Below are 21,265 nucleotides of genomic sequence, written 5' to 3'. Positions count from 1 at the left end.
GAGGGTGACTAATAATAACACCTGAAAGAATTCTAAAGGGTTTTAGTCATATATACATATTAAAAAAGGTGACTAATGATAACACCCCAAAACTTCTTAGAATCAGGGTGACAGTACAAGTCAAAATTGCCCGCTGCTATGGTTCAGTATACAAAGAAGAATAACTTAAGTAATTATGACTTTAATGAGACCACAGTTGTGATCTCCCCTGGATAGTGCATGCATATGGACAGGGTCTTCTATTGGTTCCGGATTATTTTTTTATATACAAAGAAACCAATAGACGGCACTGATAACTTCTGCACCCAACACTCAATACTATACAAGTAAATAAAGACATTGGATTAATTACATCAATGATGGAATCCCTCACAGATGTACAAGATAAGCTCCACATTATAGTATTTAATATTTAGCACTGTGATAGCGGATTTCGGGGATTATCCGATTACGTTTTTATTGTATTGTATGTATTATAATTTTAATAAATGATAAAAAAAAAGAGCGCCAGTCTAGTAAACTGGAGGTCGCGAGTTCGAATCTCGCTGGAGCCTTTTTCTCAGTTGAAATCATTGTTCACATCTTTTTTCCCCTATTTTGACGCTTAATAGGCTACAATTAGCAGATTGTAGAAAATAAACTTTACATTTATTCCAAATAAAGCATAAGAAATCATCAACTTGTGGAACAAGTTGTTAAATAGGACGTCAATGACGTATAAAGAACATCTACATGCTACTATTTTTTCTTTAAAATGATTCGGTGATCTTTCTGATGAGTAGATATCTTCAAAACAAGTACATGTATGTATATGCACATATCACCTTTTCTATTAAAATCAATGCATCAATACTATACAACAGTGTAGATCTATACACAAAGGCAGACATAAATGTATTGTGTGTTCATTTTGTGAATCTGAACTTGTAATATTGGAAACTTGGTGTATATGATTAAAGGTTGTTTCTGTTGTATTCCATTTTCATATTACTATTCTTTTCCTATTTTTCGCTGAACAAGACTACCTCTAAATACGGTAATTTCCTACTCATTATTGTCGACGGCTCCATAGCTCAGTTGGTTAGAGCGCCAGTCTAGTGGATCGGTTATTGGACATATCATAGGAAGGTGTTTACATATTACCGCTCCTGTTGAATGTGCCGTTTTGGTGAGTTCAGCTTTATTTCTGTGTTCAGATACGTTTCGTTTTGTAGAGCATTGTTTATTTGACTTAAAGTGATAAGACCACTTGTCTATTTTGTTCGTTTATTTCCCCTTTTCCTGCATTTCACTGCAGGAAAGAGGGGGGAGGAAAGGTGCGTTTGATTCGGTTTTACTGATACAACCAATCACCAAATTTAGTTATGGAGAACAAAGCACCGGAAAGTTCTGGAAATCGCAATATTGGTGCGAAAGGGTATGATGGTGGTAGAAAAGGTGAAAGAACCCGAAAGTACACGAGTTCAAAAAGGGAATATGAAAAAGAGTGTACCGTTAAGATTGTTAAAATTGGGAAAACATCTGAGACTCCATCAAAAATAATTAAAGCAGTGGAGGATGTTTGTGGAGTAAACACTGTGTTAGCAGTTGTCCCTGATGATATGGAGGATTCGTACTGTATTACGATGGATAGTGAACAAAATGCTGACAAATTAACCAGGGGTGTTAATATTGAAAGTAAAAACTATGATTGCCTATTTTTGTTTGATAATTCAGTTATAGTTTCATTCATTCATTTGCCTGCTCATCTTAGTGATGAGCTTATTCTTGATGTATTGAGAGAAAAGAATTGTAAGCCTCTGTCCCAGGTATTTAGGCATGTTCATCCAGGAACTGAGGTTGCTGATGGAACAAGATATGTGAGAGTACAGTTTCCGCCTGGCCTAATTTCTCTTCCATGGTCAATAAAATTTGATACTGGATTAGGAACACGAAGTTTCCGTGTTAAACATGATCACCAGAGGCAATTATGCAACTATTGTGGATCTCCTGGCCAATGTCTACAATTAGTTTGCTATAATTGTGATAAACATGGACATAAAGAAAATGAATGTAAAATTCTACCGTGCCAGAGGTGCAAAAAAAGATTGAGACATTGTGAGTGCAAGGAAACAAAATGCCAATATTGTAACAAAGAAATTTGTGAATGTCCTTGTTTTACTTGTGACCAATCTAAGAAGAATGCAGATGTAAGTGCAGAGAATGTGGAATAGTAACTGCGCGATGTGCATGTAGAAAGGGATATACTGGTAGAGGTAATGAAGAATTTAGGGGTAAAGAGAAGGAAGAAGAAAGTCATGACAGTGATCAAATATCACGTGAGAATGGCGATAGGGAGGATTTGGAAGGTACATACTCTGACGAGGACGAAAATGGAGGTGACTCAGTTCAGATAGAAAACAAGCGAGATAATAAGTGTGATGACAAGCAGTCTCTTGAAGGTGAAGTTTCGGTAAATATACGTAATGAGACAACAGATGTGGTCTTCGGGGCCACTGTAGAAAATGATGATATGGTCTTCGGGACCACTGCCAAGAAAGGGGATGTGGTCTTCGGGACTACAGAAGAGAGAACTAAGGTCTTCGGGGCCAATGCAAATGATGGAAAGCTAAAAAAGAGCATGAATGATAAAAATGTGGTCTTCGGGGCCTCAGATAACCGGGATAAGGTCTTCGGGACCGAAGGTAACAAAAGTGTTGATAAACAATGCACTGGAGATTTGGTAGAAGATGAATCAATGATAGAAAAGACTAAAGGACAGAAAAGACAAAGAAATGAGATTTCGAGAGCATGTGACTCTGATGATGAAATTGTGATTATTAACAAGCATATTGTAACACAAAATGACATTAAAGAAAATAGTTTTGATAGTGATGATATGGAAACTGACATCTCCTCCAGTGATTGTAACACTGGAGTTGATGTCGCAAATGATGCAAAAGATAATTTGTCTTGTTCCCAGAGCAGTGGTACAAGTACTGTGGACTTAGGTCCACCTGAAGGGAAAAAAAAGGAGGAACAGGATGAAATTTTATCCTATTATCAATAGTGTTCAGAAAGACAAACTCAACCAAAAGAATGTTAATAATGGAGATGTTTAATTTATTTTATCTGATTTTTACTTTTGCAATGGTGCTTTTTGTAAGTAACAATTGTAATGGTTTGAGAGATTGTAATACATTTAAGAAGTATGTAGCCATTATAGATAATAGTAAGATTGATTTTTTGTTACTGCAAGAAACTTTCTGGGATGATGATTTTATGTTGAATATTGATAGGATGTATGATGGATGTGTCTTATACTCTAATAGTAAGACAAAAAGACAAGGTGTTGCTATACTTGTAAATAAAAAATTTAAAAACAATGTAAAAGAAATTTTTAAGGATGAAGAAGGTAGATTTTTACATGTTCAACTTCAACATGAAGGATGTATTTACAACATACTGAATGTATATGCTTATAATTCTATTAAGGAAAAATGTGAACTGTTTTCTTTTCTTTGTCATTATATGAATTCATATGATAATATAATATTATCTGGTGATTGGAATACAACTTTGTCAAACCTTGATAGGTCTGGTAAATCAATTCATAGAGATGATATGAGTTTTAAGTCATTGTGTAATTTTATGACTGATAACAATCTATATGATATATGGAGAGCTAGAAATCCTGGTGTTTGAACTTTTTCATGGAAACGTGTTAGTGAATCTTATTTACAACAATCAAGGTTGGATTATTTTTTAATTTCTAGAAATTTGTCAAGTTTTGTACAATATGTAAATTACAAAGATAGCACATTAAGTGATCATTCTTTTGTAGAAATGAGAGTTGTTTTTGATAATGTAGAAAGAGGTCCAGGTATATGTATTTTGAATAATACTTTATTAGATAATGAAGAATATGTATTAAATATTACGAATATGATTGAGGACAATAAGAAATGTACTCTTTTTGATGATGATGTATTGATTTGGTGGGATAATTTAAAATATAGAATTACGAAATTCTCTCAAGTTTATAGTAAGAGAATTGCAAAAGAGAAAAATGCTGAGTATTAATGTTTACAAAATAAGATTCAAAGGTTATGTATGAGGATTGCTGAAGGAGAAATTATAGATGTAGAAAGATATGAAAACTTAAAGTTAGAATTAAGTTTATTAGAAGAAGAAAAATGTAAAGGTGCTATTTTGAGATCAAAAGCTTTTTGGGCTACAGAAAACGATAAATGTACAAGGTATTTTTTGAATTTAGAAAAGTACAAGCCAGAAAGTAACTGTATTAAAGAACTTACTGATTATGATGGTAAAACTGTTGTGTCTGATACTGAAGGTTTGTTAAACTTACAGTATAAGTTTTATGATAAGTTGTATTCATGTGTGGAAACAGACAAAAATGCTATGGATGATTTTTTGCAAAATATAGATGTAAAAGTTGATGATCATGATCAAGAAATATGTGATAATGATATTACTGCAGAAGAGATCTTTGTTGCATTACATAAAATGTCTAAAAATAAGAGTCCAGGATCTGATGGACTAACAGTTGAGATTTATTGTAAATTTTATCATGTTTTAAAGGATATTTTACTGAAGGTGTTTAAGGCAATAGAAAATTGTAACACGTTATCAAGGTCAATGAGAAATGGTGTACTTTCTCTTATTTATAAGAAGAAAGGTGATAGAAGGGATTTGAAGAATTATAGCCCGATTTCATTGTTACAAGTTGATTATAAGATATTAGCACGTGTCATGTCAAATAGATTTAAGTCAGTACTTTGTAAAATAATATCAAATAGCCAGTCATGTTGTATACCTGGTAGAGATATTGCAGATACAATAGCCAGTGTACGTGATGTAATAAATATGGTTGATAATGATGATGTAGAAGGGTATATTTTAAAATTTGAGAAAGCAAATCAAGAGAAAGCTTTTGAGAGAGTGAGTCATGATTATCTCATTAGAGTATTAGAAGGTTTTGGTTTTGGATGTAAATTTATTAATTGGATTAGGATTTTTTATACTGATATTCAAAGTACTGTCAAGTGTAATGTTTTTTTAACAAAATATTTTAAAGTTAGAAATGGTATTAGGCAAGGATGCCCTATTAGTGCTTTATTGTATGTTTTATCAGCAGAACCACTGTCAATGACAATAAAGAAAGACTGTAATATTAATGGTATACGTATACCTTATAGTAATGAAACTGCAGTTTTGTTTCAACATGCAGATGATACTACATTATGTTTGAGTGATAAAAAAATCTATTAAATATACTTTTGATGTATTTGATTTATATAGTAGAGCATCAGGTTCTAAGATTAACAGAAGTAAGTCTGAAATTTTATGTATTGGAAAAGGAAATTTGACTGATGATGATAAGACTGTACTTGGATTAAGAGTTTGTGAAAAATGTATTCAAGTTCTTGGTGTTTATGTTGGTGTAGATATTGATGTATGTAATGATATGAATTGGAAGGATAAGATAAGAAAAATAAGATGTATTGTTAATATGTGGAAACAAAGACGTTTGACTTTATCTGGAAGGAATGTTGTAATTTCTTCTTTATTGGTATCTAGAATTTGGTATTTATTAGCTGTTTCTCCAATACCTGAAAATGTGTTGACAGATTTGAAACAAATATGTATTGATTTTTTGTGGAATTCTAAATCTCATTTAGTACAATATGCTACTATTACTGGTATGAAACAAGATGGTGGCTTGAATTTTCAAGATATATATTTAAAAATGTTATCATTTAGATTAAAATTTTTAGGGAGATTTTTAAATCCTGAATGCAATTGTATTTGGAAAAGTACCTTTAGCTAGTTTTTGAGAAGAGTGCATTGTATGAATCTTTCGAGGTCTGTTCTATTTTTGTTTTTAAACAAAAAGGATTTATTATGTTTACCGCATGTGTACAGAGAAATGTTGGAAGCATGGCAGTGTATTAGAAAAGATATAACTTTTAATATAAGAGACTCTGATGTTTATAATCAACCACTGTTTTATAATAGTTCTAAGTTTGTGTCTGGTAAAGAATGGGAATATTTTATAAAAGCTGGTATTGTTCAAATTAAAGATATTTCATATGAAGCTATACCTGGATTTTTGCCAGTTCATGCAATTTTTGATATGATGAGAGAAAAAGAAATAGATGTTACTTTTAACATTGTCAGAAAATTGTATATGTTATTATTGAATCACATTCTTGTCGAGTGGAAAGAAGTTGTTTTGACAAAATGTAATGTGAAAAATGCTGAACTGTCTCAATTCTATGTTCAGTTTGACAATAAAGTATGTGACATGTCGTTGTGTAAAACAAAAAGATTTTATACGTTACTGTTACAAAAGTGTTTTATTAAACCTAAATGTTATGAATTTTGGTGTGAACAATGTGATATTCATGAAAGTGATTTCTGTTTTGTTTGGAAACAGATACATAGTTTCTGGAAACCATCTGAATGTATTGATCTAGATTTCAAGTTATGTCACAATAAGATTTTTACTAATGTTAAACTATGTAAAATAGGAATAATAGACAGCAATGTGTGTCAAAACTGTGACTGTGAAGAGGAAACTTTATTTCATATTTTTCTAACATGTGACATACTTGTTAACTTTCATGATTTCGTATTTGATATTTTAGAGACACTATTTGTACAATCAGAGGTGAACTTAATACAGGAACATACTTATATGACGTTATTTTTGTTGGGTGTATCAACCAGTGTAAAGGGTGTAAATGTTCACTTTGTTATTTTTTTGCTGTCTATTGGAAGACTGTGTATAATGAAACAAAGACAAATGTTCAAAAATGGTACACGAAGTATTAACCTAATTGCATATTTCAAATACACACTGAGACATTACATTGGTTATTTTTATATGTATTGTAAATCTACAAACAGACTTTCGGTCTTTCATAAAAAGTTCTTGAGAGACAATCCCATTGTGATGTTAGAAGAAGATGTGTTGTTATTCAAACTGTGATAAATTGTATAGTCTTCAATTGTGTAATATTATGATTTTATAGACATTGTGATTTGCATTGTTATATAGTATTGTTTTATTCAATAAAGATAAAAATAAAAAAAGAGCGCCAGTCTAGTAAACTGGAGGTCGCGAGTTCGAATCTCGCTGGAGCCTTTTTCTCAGTTGAAATCATTGTTCACATCTTTTTTCCCATATTTTGACGCTTAATAGGCTACAATTAGCAGATTGTAGAAAATAAACTTTACATTTATTCCAAATAAAGCATAAGAAATCATCAACTTGTGGAACAAGTTATTAAATGCGACGTCAGTGGCGTATAAAGAACATCTACATGCTACTATTTTTTCTTTAAAATGATTCAGTGATCTTTCTGATGAGTAGATATCTTCAAAACAAGTACATGTATGTATATGCACATATCACCTTTTCTATTAAAATCAATGCATCAATACTATACAACAGTGTAGATCTATACACAAAGGCAGACATAAATGTATTGTGTGTTCATTTTGTGAATCTGAACTTGTAATATTGGAAAGTTGGTGTATATGATTAAAGGTTGTTTCTGTTGTATTCCATTTTCATATTACTATACTTTTCCTATTTTTTGCTGAACAAGACTACCTCTAAATACGGTAATTTCCTACTCATTATTGTCGACGGCTCCATAGCTCATTTTTCAAAGGATTTTCAAAGGACAAATCTGTCTTAATATCTTGTTTAGTGGAAGGTTTTGGGAAAGTGGAACCCGATTCAGTGATTGATGAAATTGAAGCGCAGTGTGGTAGAGGAAGTATTGTAGCATGTGTGCCAAAGTCTGGCTGCGGAAGTGGTTTTTAGAGAGAGGGAGATTCTTGGTGATATGTCAGTTGGTGGTAAAACATGCAAAGTAACTGAGTTAGAATCCAGTTTTAGATATGTCTCAATACTCAACTTAAGTATATATGTCACTGATGCTGAAATCATACAAAGATTTTCAAAAATTGGAGTTGAAGTGGTGTCACCAATTAAGAAACATAAAATGAAGTCAAAAAATTATATATATGACGGAACAAGAGTCTTTAAGGCAAAACTTCCACCTAAGATGAAATTCTCCGTCAATGAGAAAGAGACTGCGTACTACCGTGTAGTACATAATCAGCAAGTAAAAGTATGCCATGGATGTTTTAGTCCGGACCACATATATAAAGACTGTCCTGACTACAAATGTTTTGAATGTGGTGAACAAGGGCATATCAGTAGAAAGTGTTTGAAAAATAAGTGTTCTTTCTGCTTCTACAAGAAAGAGAACTGTAAGTGTAATACCTTGAGAAAGAATGATATGGGAAATTCATTTACAGAATTCCAAACTGATGCCTTCTCGGGCACGTTTAGGCATAATGATAATAGACATTCAAGTAATAGAATGTATAACATTGAGAGTGATGACACAAGTGTTAATGATTTTGAAGATGATGAATGGGCACGGAATACTAGAAGGTGTGAAAATGACAAAAGCAGTGTTCATCTCCATCGTAGTGATGATGTTAATTATGTTTCCACTGATGGCGAAGCTAGACATATAACTGGTGAGGCTGTTATTAAGCCAATGGCGAAATGTGGTAATGGTGTTGCTAGCCCTATCACAGAAGATGTTGAGGAAGTGAACTTGGATGATGTTCCAAATGGCGTTGCTAGCCAGTGTACTGATGAAAGTGACGGTGCTAGTCACTATGAAGAGAATGATGTAGTAGATGGTAGTGATCTTTCTAAGGTGGTGGTTGGTGATACTGTTTGTGACACGGCTCATTGTGTTAAAGATATGGAAAGTGGTGAAGGAAAAGACAAGACAGATACAGATATAGATCATAACAATATTATAAATGATGTAGGTGTAAGCATGGTTAATTTGGATAAATTAGATAGTGTTTCTGGTGTGTCCATGAAAAATGTTACAGATATTGATAATATGTCCATTGTAGACAATGCTGTCTCCTCTCAGGAAGAAATTGAAAGCCAGGGAGGAGTCAGCCAGAGTACATGTGATACTTTGGATGATTTTGAAATGGACACTCATTCACTGACAAGTGATTGTCAAGGGGTGAGTGGTGATGAATTTACTCTTGTTGGTAAGCAAAAATCCTACTTGGGTATTAAAAGACGAAATAAATTTCAGATTAAGCCTAATTTAAAGGCAGCTAGATTGTCAAATGTTAAAAATAAGTCAATGAAGTAACAATGGAGTGGAATATGTCATTAGTTTTGAACTTTTGTTTTGTGATGGCTACTTTTAACTTCATTAGCCTTAATTGTAATGGTTTGTGTGACAAAAATAAAAGGGATTGTATTTTTGCATTATGTATTGAAAGAAAATATGACATTGTTTGTTTACAGGAAACATTTTGGACTGAAAACTTGTATGATGATATTCAAACTGATAAAACTGTATGGGATGGTGAGATTTTTGCCAGTAATAGCATTTGTATTAGGAAAGGTGTTGCCATTCTGATAAGTAAAAGGTTAAAAAATGTTTTTAAAATTTGTGAAAGTGTATGTGGAAGATTAATTCATATACAAGGTAAAGTTCTTGACAATCTTTTGGACATAATTAATTTGTATGCTCCAAATAATGTTAGTGAAAAGTGTAATTTTTTCAATGATTGTAAAAGTAAAATATATGGAGATGAATTTATTATAATAGCAGGTGATTATAATACCACTCTCTCCCCTTTAGACAAAAGTGGGAAAACTGTTTTTTATGTTGACAGATCCTTTAAATCTCTGACTGAATTAATAAATGAAAAAGGTTTATCTGATGTATGGAGAGATAGAAATATAGGTGTTAAAATGTTTTCAAGAAAACAAGTTGTACAAAGTTTTTTTAACTCAAAGTAGAATTGATTATTTTTTAGTTCCTTGTAATTTGAAACCATTTATAAAGAATGTTTTTTATAATGATACATCTTTCAGTGATCATTCTATTGTTAGTATGAAATTAGATTTTTCTGAAGTTGAAAAGGGACCTGGTGTTTGGATTTTTAACAAGTCCTTATTGAATGATGATTGTTTTGTTGAAAAAAATTAGAAATATTTTACTTGATGAAATTGGTTCAGATTTTTATTTTGCACATCCATTAATTTGGTGGGATAATTTGAAATATAGAATAAAGAAAACAAGTCAACTCTATGGTAAGGAAAAACAGAGAGAGTTATATAGAGATTATTATAGAATACAGAATAAGTTACAAGAATTGTCAATAAAGGCTGCTTGTGGTATTGATATAGATAATGTCAAATATTTAGAGTTGAAAGAGGAACTTCAAGGTTTAGAAAAACATAGATGTAATGGTGTTGTTATAAGATCTAAATGTCAATATTCATTAGAAAGTGATAAAAATACAGCCTATTTTTTGAATTTAGAGAAACAAAGACGGAATAGAAATATGATAAATGGTTTAAAAAATTGTGATGGTAATGTTGTCAGTGAAACTCCTGAAATTTTAGATGTTATTCATAGTTTTTATGAAAGGCTTTTTTCTTGTGTACAAACTGATTATGAAGCCATTGATAAAATGTTAGATTGTATTAACCTCAATGTTGATGATTGTGATGTTGAAATATGTGATGAGGAAATTAATATTGAAGAAATAAAAACCTCTATAAAAGGTATGAAACAAGGAAAAACACCTGGTCCTGATGGACTCACGGTGGAGTTTTATTTATACTTTTTTAATGAGTTGAAGATGTTTTGAAATATATTTATGATGCAGTTGAAGATAATAAAGTTTTATCTAGGTCTATGAGGTATGGAATGATTAACCTAATTTATAAAAATAGAAGTGACAAAACTGACCTGAAAAATTTTAGACCTATCAGTTTACTAAATGTAGATTATAAAATATTAGCAAGAGTCATGGCAAATAGGTTTAAATTTGTACTTCCAAAGATTATTTCACCAACTCAGAGTTGTTGTATAATAGGTAAAGACATCTCTGACACTATTGTTACTGTAAGAGACATAATTGACTTGGTTGAAATGGATAATTTAGAATGTTATTTGTTAAAGTTGGATCAGGAAAAGGCTTTTGACAGGGTTGGGCATGAATATCTTTTTTCGGTTTTACAAAAATTTGGTTTTGGGGAGAGATTTATATCTTGGATAAAAGTTTTTTATACAGATATTTTTAGTACTGTAAAGTGCAATGGTTTCCTATCCAAATATTTTCCATTGGCAAACTCTGTTAAACAAGGTTGCCCAATATCTGCTTTATTGTATGTATTAGTTGCTGAACCTTTAAGTATAATGATCAAAAGGAATGATAGGATTCAAGGTATTAACATTCCTGTTGTGAATATTGAAGAAAAAACATTTTCACATGCTGATGACACTACATTGATATTGTCTGACAAAAATTCAGTAACTGAATCCTTTAATGTTTTACAATTGTACGAACAAGCATCTGGGGCAAAATTAAATAAAGATAAATCTGAAATTTTGGCATTGGGTACTGGAAAAATATCAAAAAATGATTTAGATGCTTGGAAAATTAGAGAGTGTGATGGGGTTTTACAGCTTTTAGGCATATGGATTGGCAAAGATAAGAAGTTATGTCATAATCTAAATTGGGATTGCAAAGTGCAGTCTATTTCAAAAATACTGAATCTTTGTAAAATGAGACAATTGTCAACCCATGGTAGAGTAACTGTGATAAATACTCTTTTAATGAGCAAGCTTTGGTATACTCTGATGGTAGTTAATATACCAGAAAAATACTATAAAGACATAAAGAAATTGTGCATCGGGTTTTTGTGGAATGATAAACCACCTTTGGTTGCTTATGATGTTGTTATTAATAGAATACTAGATGGAGGTTTGAACTTTCCAGAAATTTTACATAAGATGTATGCGTTTAGACTTAAATTTTTAAGTCGTTTGTTAGATGTAGAGTATTGTGCTGTTTGGAAGCATCTTTGTACTTATTTCTTTTCCAAAGTACAAGATATGAAACTTGGTATTGAGATTTTGTTCTGTGAATTTAAGCAGAGACAGTTGGAGAGTTTACCTGATTTTTATAAATGTATGCTGTTTGCTTGGGGAAAGATACGTGATTATATTGAAATTGATATCAATTTGAATAATGTATTTGACCTGCCTCTGTTCAATAATCCTTTGATTACTAATAATGGTAATATGCTGTATATCAAGACTTTTATAGATGCAGGCATTATTAAAGTGAAAGATTTAGCATTTGAATGTAAAAAGGGATTCATGAGAGATGAGTTTGTTCAAGATATTGTTTCTGAAAAGTTTCCGCAGGTATCTGCTGCTAAGATTATTAAGGTAGTACAATGTATAAAACAATGTATTCCTGATGAATGTAAAATTTTAGTAGAAAATAATGAAAATGTTCGTAGAAATCTCATTTTGAATATAGAATGTAATTTTAATAATAGAAAGTACTCTTTTCCTAGTACAACAAAGTTTTTTTATTCTATGTTTCCATTTTTACCAAGTGATTGGATTGAGTTATCATTTAAAATATTTCATAGAGTTTTATTTACTAAGGAGAGCTTATTGAGATATCGCATTACTGATGATTCATTGTGTCCAGTTTGTGACGATATGCATGAGGACTTAGAACATCTTATAATTTCGTGTAGATGTTTGACTCGATTCAATGACTTTTTTAAAGATTTTTTACATAATATATTGTGTAATAGTTCAGCTAGCTTTATCAATATGTTAGACTTTAATTTTCTATGTTATTTCGGTCTACTCAAGAAAGAATCTGAACTTGTAATATTGGAAACTTGGTGTGTATGATTAAAGGTTGTTTCTGTTGTATTCCATTTTCATATTACTATACTTTTCCTAATTTTTGCTGAACAAGACTATCTCTAAATACGGTAATTTCCTACTCATTATTGTCGACGGCTCCATAGCTCATTTGGTTAGAGCGCCAGTCTAGTAAACTGGAGGTCGCGAGTTCGAATCTCGCTGGAGCCTTTTTCTCAGTTGAAATCATTGTTCACATCTTTTTTTCCTCTATTTTGACGCTTAATAGGCTACAATTAGCAGATTGTAGAAAATAAACTTTACATTTATTCCAAATAAAGCATAAGAAATCATCAACTTGTGGAACAAGTTATTAAATGTGACGTCAATGACGTATAAAGAACATCTACATTCTACTATTTTTTCTTTAAAATGATTCGGTGATCTTTCTGATGAGTAGATATCTTCAAAACAAGTACATGTATGTATATGCACATATCACCTTTTCTATTAAAATCAATGCATCAATACTATACAACAGTGTAGATCTATACACAAAGGCAGACATAAATGTATTGTGTGTTCATTTTGTGAATCTGAACTTGTAATATTGGAAACTTGGTGTATATGATTAAAGGTTGTTTCTGTTGTATTCCATTTTCATATTACTATACTTTTCCAATTTTTTGCTGAACAAGACTACCTATAAATACGGTAATTTCCTACTCATTATTGACGACGGCTCCATAGCTCAGTTGGCTAGAGCGCCAGTCTGGAGCTGGTTTTTGGATGTACCATGTTTAACATGTAAACAAAGTGTTGTCCGGAAATTATTCTGATTTTGGTGAGTTCTTCGCCATATTTGTAACTGTAAACATTTCCTGAAGTTTAATGTGCATTATATGATTGTATGTGACATATATTATCGCATAATATTTGTTGAATAGCCCCTTTTCCTGTGTTTTCGTTACAGGGAAAAGGGGGAGGGAAGGTGTGTTCGATTTGTATTCAGTGGTTTGACTAAAGACTGATGGCAAACTTTAATAATAGTGGGGGAGAAAGTTCCCGAAAAAACATGAATTTTTCAAATGAACAGTTCTCAAAGGAGAAAACCGTTTTAGTTGGGTGCCCCGTAGATGGTTTTGGTACCGTGGAGGCTGAAATGATTATTGATGAAATTGAGAAGAAATGTGGTGTTGGAAGTGTGGTTGCATGCGTACCGAAAAATGGAGTTGGTTATGAGGTGGTACTAAGAGAGAGAAAAATGATGGAATCCGTTATTGGTGAACTATCTTTAAATGGTAAAAAGTGCGCTGTTAATGAATTAGAGGCAAGTTTTAAGTACGTTTCAATTCTAAATTTAAGTATGTATGTCTCAGATCGAGAAATTATTGATAGATTTTCCAAGATTGGAGTGGAGATTGTTTCTCCGATAAAGAAGCAAATGATGAAGTCAAAGAATAATGTCTTTGACGGAACTCGTATTTTCAAAGTTAAACTTCCGCCGAACATGGCTTCAATACCGTATTCAATGAAGTTTTCAGTTAATGAAAAGGAGACGGCTTACTACCGGGTTATTCATAACCAACAAGTCAAGGTGTGCTCTGGGTGCATTAGCTCAGAACATATATACAAAGACTGTCCAGAATTTAAATGTTTTGAATGTGGTCAGCATTAGTAGAAAATGTTTAAAAAACAAGTGTGCGTTTTGTTTTCGAAAGAAAGACTATTGTAATTGCAAAGCCAGAGAAGAATTGCAAATTGTGAATCAATTTCCACAATTTTCTTCTGAGAATTTGCAGGAAATGTCATGTCGGGAGTTGATAAAAGAAGCAGATGAGGAGGCTATGAAAACCACAGATGTGAAAGTTGGATATATGGATAAAAATTGTAAGGAGAAGGAGGTTTGTACAAGTGTGCAGGAGAATGTTGATTCTCGTGAAGGTACAGATGTAGGAGATAGTATGGAAGATGGAATCGTGAGTGTAAATGGCGATGCTAGTCATTACACTGAGGATGTAGATGAAGTGGGTTTTGGTGAAAGAGCTAAAGGTGGTGCTAGCCTTTGCACTGATGATGAGGGTGACGGTGATTGGAATGGAGATGGTATTTACATTGATAAGGAGGAGTGTTTTGAGATGGATGATGGTGTTGGTGATGACAGTGCGGAATGTGTCAGAGATGATAAAGTCAAGAAAGGTACAGATAAAGAATTAAACAATATTTGTTTGAATAATTGTAATATTGAACCAGTTTTGCTTACTAAATCAAATGTTGAATTGTCTGGTGAAAATAGAATTGATAAAATGTCTGATGGTTTGAGTGTTGAAAGTGCTGTCTCCCCCCCTTGAACAAAATGACAGTAGCCAGGGGGAAGTCAGAAGTTCATGTGATTCTCTGGATGAGATTACTATGGACACTTTTCCCGTGGTCAGTGAAGATCAAGAGGAAAGTGGAGATACTTTCGCTGTTGTAGGGAAGAAGAGAAATTACTTGGGTATTAAAAGGAGAAGTATGCTTAATATCAAGCCTAATATTAAAGCAGCAAGGTTGTCAAATTTACAAAAACATTTGAATAGTTAATAATGGAGTGTTTAATGTTGTATATTATTAGAATTATTTTTGTGATGGCTACTTATAACTTCATAAGTTTTAATTGTAATGGTCTATGTAACCAAAGTAAAAAGGATTGTCTTTTTTCATTATGTAATGAAAGAAAGTATGATATTGTATGCTTACAGGAAACATTTTGGAATAATATTATTTTTGAAGATATAAAGAATGATAAGACATTATGGAATGGTGATATTTTTGCAAGTAATAGTAACTGTAATAGACAGGGTGTTGCAATTCTTGTCAGTAAAAACCTTAAAAATGTGTTTAAAGTTTGTGAATGTGTACCTGGTAGATTTATTCATATTCAAGGTAAAATCAATGATAAAATTGTAGATATTTTTAACTTGTATGTTCCTAATAGTGTAAGTGAAAAATGTGAATTTTTTGAAGATTGTAAAAGTAAAATTAAAGGAGACGGATATGTTATAGTAGGAGGCGATTTTAATACTGCACTGTCTCCTTTAGATAAAAGTGGGAAAACTGCTTTTTATGCAGATAGGTCTGTGAAATATCTTAATACTATGATGCACGATAATTGTTTGTTTGATGTCTGGAGAGACAGAAATGCAGGTGTCAAAATGTTTTCACGAAAACAAGTTGTACAAGGTTTTTTGACACAGAGTAGAATTGACTATTTTTTAGTTTCTAGTAATGTTAAGCCCTGTATTAAAAATATTTTTATAGAGATACTTGTTTTAGTGATCACTGTATTGTTAGCATGAAATTAGATTTTACAGAGGTTGAAAGAGGACCAGGTATCTGGATTTTTAACTATTCCTGATTAGATAATGAAGAATATGTAACAAGAATCAGAAAGTTATTAGAAGATGAAATATGTTCAGATTTTTATTATTCAAACCCTCTCATTTGGTGGGATAATTTGAAATTTAGTATTAAGAGAATAAGTCAAATCTATGGCAAAGAAAATCAGAAAGAGAGAAGCAAAGAATATTTTAAATTGCAAAATAAGTTACAAGAATTGTCAGTGAAGTCTGCATGTGGTATAGAAATTGATTATGTAAAATATTTAGAATTAAAAGATGAACTTGAAGCTATAGAAAAACATAGATGTAATGGTGCTATATTAAGGTCTAAATGTCAACATGCCTTAGAAAGTGACAAGAATACTGCTTATTTCTTAAGTCTAGAAAAATATAAACAAAATAAGAATTTGATAAGTACTTTGAGAAATTGTGATGGTAATGCTGTTAGTAGTACTGTGGAATTATTAGATGTTGTGCATAATTTTTATGAAAAATTGTTTTCATGTGTAAATACTGACAATAATGCAATCAATGACATGTTAGATTGTGTTGATGTTAAAGTTGATGATATTGATATTACTAAATGTGATGATGATATATGTATTGATGAGATTGAACAATCATTGAAAGGAATGAAAAAAGGCAAAACGCCTGGCTCTGATGGATTGACTGTTGAATTCTATCTTTATTTTTTAAATGAATTGAAACCTGTATTGAAATATATTTATGATAGTATTGAAGAAAATAAAGTTTTATCTAGGTCTATGAGATATGGCATGATTAATTTGATATATAAGAATAGAGGTGACAAATCTGAACTTAAAAATTTCAGACCTATAACTTTATTAAATGTGGATTATAAAATACTAGCAAGAGTAATGGCTAACAGGTTTAAGTTTGTATTACCAAAAATTATATCACCTACTGAAAGTTGCTGTATTATAGGTAAAGACATTTCTGACACTACTGCAAGTGTTAGAGATATTATTGATTTGGTTGAAATGGATGATTTAGAATGTTACTTGTTGAAACTTGATCAGGAAAAAGCATTTGACAGGGTTGGACATGAATATTTATTTTCTGTCTTGCAGAAATTTGGATTTGGGGAGAAATTTATTTCTTGGATAAAAATATTTTATACTGACATTTTCAGCACTGTCAAGTGTAATGGGTTCCTGTCCAAAATATTTTCAATTAAAGAACTCTGTAAAGCAAGGTTGTCCTGTATCAGCTTTATTATATGTATTAGTAGCTGAACCATTGAGTAAAATGATTAAAAAGAATAGTAGTATTAGAGGTTTGAATATTCCTAATACAAACTTTGAAGAAAAGATTTTTTCACTTGCTGATGACACTACTTTAATTTTGTCTGACAAAAATTCAGTAGATGAGTTTTACATTTGTATGAACAAGCATCTGGGGCAAAATTAAATAAGGATAAATCAGAAATTTTGGCATTGGGAACTGGAACTATTTCAAAACATGAATTAGATGCTTGGAGTATTAGAGAGTGTGATGGGGTTTTACAGCTTTTAGGCATATGGATTGGTAAGGATAAATCTCTTTGTGATAGTTTGAATTGGGATTGCAAAGTACAATCTATTTAGAAGCTATTGAATTTTTGGAAAATGAGACACTTATCAATACATGGTAGATGAACTGTAATAAATACTTTATTGATGAGTAAACTTTGGTAGACTTTTATGGTTGTTAATATACCAGAAAAACATTATTTAGAAATTAAGAAGATATGTATTGATTTTTTGTGGAATGATAAACCATCTCTAGTTGCATATGATGTAATAACTAATAAGGTGTTAGATGGTGGTTTAAATTTTCCTGAAATTTTTCATAAAATGTATGCATTTAGACTAAAGTTTTTAAATAGGCTATTAGATATGGATTATAATGCTGTTTGGAAAGTTACATGTCTTTATTTCTTCTCTAAAGTACAAGGAATGAATCTTGGTGTTGAAATATTGTATTGCGATTTTACTCATAGACAATTAGGATGTTTGCCTGATTTTCATAAATGTATGTTGTATGCATGGGGGAAGATACGTCATTGTATGGAAATAGAAATTAATGTGACTAACGTTTTTGATATTCCCCTCTTCTGTAATCCAATGATTGTGAATGGTGATAGTATGTTATATATGAGAACATTTATAGAAGCAGGTATTATCAAGATTAAGGACTTAGCTTATTAATGCAAGAGAGGTTTTATGAAGGACACTTATATTCAAGATATTGTATCTCAAAAGTTCCCTGATGTTTCCGTTGATAAAATTATTAAAGTAGTGAAATGTATTAAGCAATGTATTCCACAAGATTATGTAGTTTTAGTTGAAGAAAATGCAAACACTTGTAAAGCAACTGTTTTAAATATAATTTACAGCGTTAATGGTAGAAAGTATGCTTTACCTAATACAACAAGATCATTTTATGATATACTGTTAAAGACATTAACAAGAGAACCTTATTCTATAAAATACTGGTGTGAAATATTTTCAGATTTTGATGTTCAAAAAGTACAAAAAGTTTTGAACTTTTCATTTTTACAAAGTGATTGGATTGAGTCATCATTCAAAATTTTCCATAGAGTTTTCTTCACTAAGGAGAGACTGATGAGATGCCAAATTACTGTTGATTCTATGTGTCCAGTTTGCGAAGATATGCATGAAGACTTGGAGCACTTGATCATTGTGTGTAGATGTTTGACTCAGTTCAATGACTTTTTTTTAAAGATTTCCTACATAACATTCTGTGTAATAGTTCTACTAGCTTTGTCAATACTCTAGATTTCAATTATATATGTTACTTTGGTCTAGTCAAGAAGGATAAAAATATAAACTTATACTTTGTGAATACAGTTTTATGTGCTAGAAGATTCTGTGTAGTAAAGAGGAGAAATATCTCTATGAAGGATGATCATTTGATAGACATAGTGCCATATTTTAAAAATGTTCTGCAAAAACATGTGAGTTATGCATACTTGTATTATAAACAGAAGAAGTGCATGTATTTATTTGAAAAGTATTATTTAAACAAAAATCCTGTATTAAGGATAAGTAATGATGAAGTACATATTGAGTTTTAATTGAGATCTGTTGTTAATAACTGTTACAATTCTAACCAACACTGTGATAATATGAATTAATGGGAGACCAGCCCAATAATTCTTTTATGAATGTATTTATTTGAATAAAATTTTATCAAAATAAAAAAAGAGCGCCAGTCTAGTAAACTGGAGGTCGCGAGTTCGAATCTCGCTGGAGCCTTTTCTCAGTTGAAATCATTGTTCACATCTTTTTTTCCCCTATTTTGACGCTTAATAGGCTACAATTAGCAGATTGTAGAAAATAAACTTTACATTTATTCCAAATAAAGCATAAGAAATCATCAACTTGTGGAACAAGTTATTAAATGCGACGTCAATGACGTATAAAGAATATCTACATGCTACTATTTTTTCTTTAAAATGATTCGGTGATCTTTCTGATGAGTAGATATCTTCAAAACAAGTACATGTATATATATGCACATATCAACTTTTCTATTAAAATCAATGCATCAATACTATACAACAGTGTAGATCTATACACAAAGGCAGACATAAATGTATTGTGTGTTCATTTTGTGAATCTGAACTTGTAATATTGGAAACTTGGTGTATATGATTAAAGGTTGTTTCTGTTGTATTCCATTTTCATATTACTATACTTTTCCTATCATTTGCTGAACAAGACTACCTCTAAATACGGTAATTTCCTACTCATTATTGTCGACGGCTCCATAGCTCAGTTGGTTAGAGCGCCAGTCTAGTAAACTGGAGGTCGCGAGTTCGAATCTCGCTGGAGCCTTTTTCTCAGTTGAAATCATTGTTCACATCTTTGTTTTTCCCTATTTTGACTTTTAATAGGCTACAATTAGCAGATTGTAGAATATAAACTTTACATTTATTCCAAATAAAGCATAAGAAATCATCAACTTGTGGAACAAGTTATTAAATGCGACGTCAATGACGTATAAAGAACATCTACATGCTACTATTTTTTCTTTAAAATGATTCGGTGATCTTTCTGATGAGTAGATATCTTCAAAACAAGTACATGTATGTATATGCACATATCACCTTTTCTATTAAGATCAATGCATCAATACTATACAACAGTGTAGATCTATACACAAAGGCAGACATAAATGTATTGTGTGTTCATTTTGTGAATCTGAACTTGTAATATTGGAAACTTGGTGTATATGATTAAAGGTTGTTTCTGTTGTATTCCATTTTCATATTACTATACTTTTCCTTTTTTTTGCAGAATAAGACTACCTATAAATACGGTAATTTCCTAGTCGTTGCTGTCGACGGCTCCATAGCTCAGTTGGTAAGAGCGCCAGTGTACTAGGGTTTTTTTGGATGTACCATATTTAAAGATGTAAACATTATGTCGTCCGGAGATTTTTCATTGTTTGGTGAGTTCATCGCCTTATCTGTGTGCATAAACATTTTCTGAAGATTGCTATTTAAGTATGGGGTTTTTGGATGTACCATGTTTAACATGTAAACAAAGTGTTGTCCGGAAATTATTCTGATTTTGGTGAGTTCTTCGCCATATTTGTAACTGTTAACATTTCCAGAAGTTTAATGTGTATTATATCATTGAATGTGACATATATTATCGCATAATATTTGTTGAATAGCCCCTTTTCCTGTGTTTTCGTTACAGGGAAAAGGGGGAGGGAAGGTGTGTTCGATTTGTATTCAGTGGTTTAACTAAATACTGATAGCAAACTTTAATAATAGTGGGGGAGAAAGTTCCCGAAAAAACATGAATTTTTCAAATGAACAGTTCTCAAAGGAAAAAACCGTTTTAGTTGGGTGCCCCGTAGATGGTTTTTTTTGCCGTGGAGGCTGAAATGATTATTGATGAAATTGAGAAGAAATGTGGTGTTGGAAGTGTCGTTGCATGCGTACCGAAAAATGGAGTTGTTTATGAGGTGGTACTAAGAGAGAGAAAAATTATGTAAACCGTTATTGGTGAACTATCTTTAAATGGTAAAAAGTGCGCTGTTAATGAATTAGAGGCAAGTTTTAAGTACGTTTCAATTCTAAATTTAAGTATGTAT

The 21,265-nt window shown here is 31.6% G+C and overlaps 2 non-coding genes across 2 annotated transcripts; both read left to right on the top strand.

Moving 5' to 3' along the window:
* Window positions 1-12,909: 12,909 nt before the first annotated feature.
* On the top strand, window positions 12,910-12,983 carry Trnat-agu (transfer RNA threonine (anticodon AGU)). The gene has a single exon. It is a non-coding gene; the product is annotated as a tRNA-Thr (tRNA).
* A 6,938-nt stretch (window positions 12,984-19,921) lies between these two features.
* Trnat-agu (transfer RNA threonine (anticodon AGU)) lies at window positions 19,922-19,995 on the top strand. The gene has a single exon. It is a non-coding gene; the product is annotated as a tRNA-Thr (tRNA).
* Window positions 19,996-21,265: the final 1,270 nt, after the last annotated feature.

Source organism: Perna viridis, chromosome 5, assembly GCF_037379345.1.
Source record: "Perna viridis isolate PV_CMFRI_1.1 ecotype Kerala chromosome 5, ASM3737934v1, whole genome shotgun sequence".
Lineage (NCBI taxonomy): Eukaryota > Metazoa > Mollusca > Bivalvia > Mytilida > Mytilidae > Perna > Perna viridis.
Note: the sequence above shows the minus strand (reverse complement) of the source record. Positions and strands in the feature narration are given on the sequence as shown.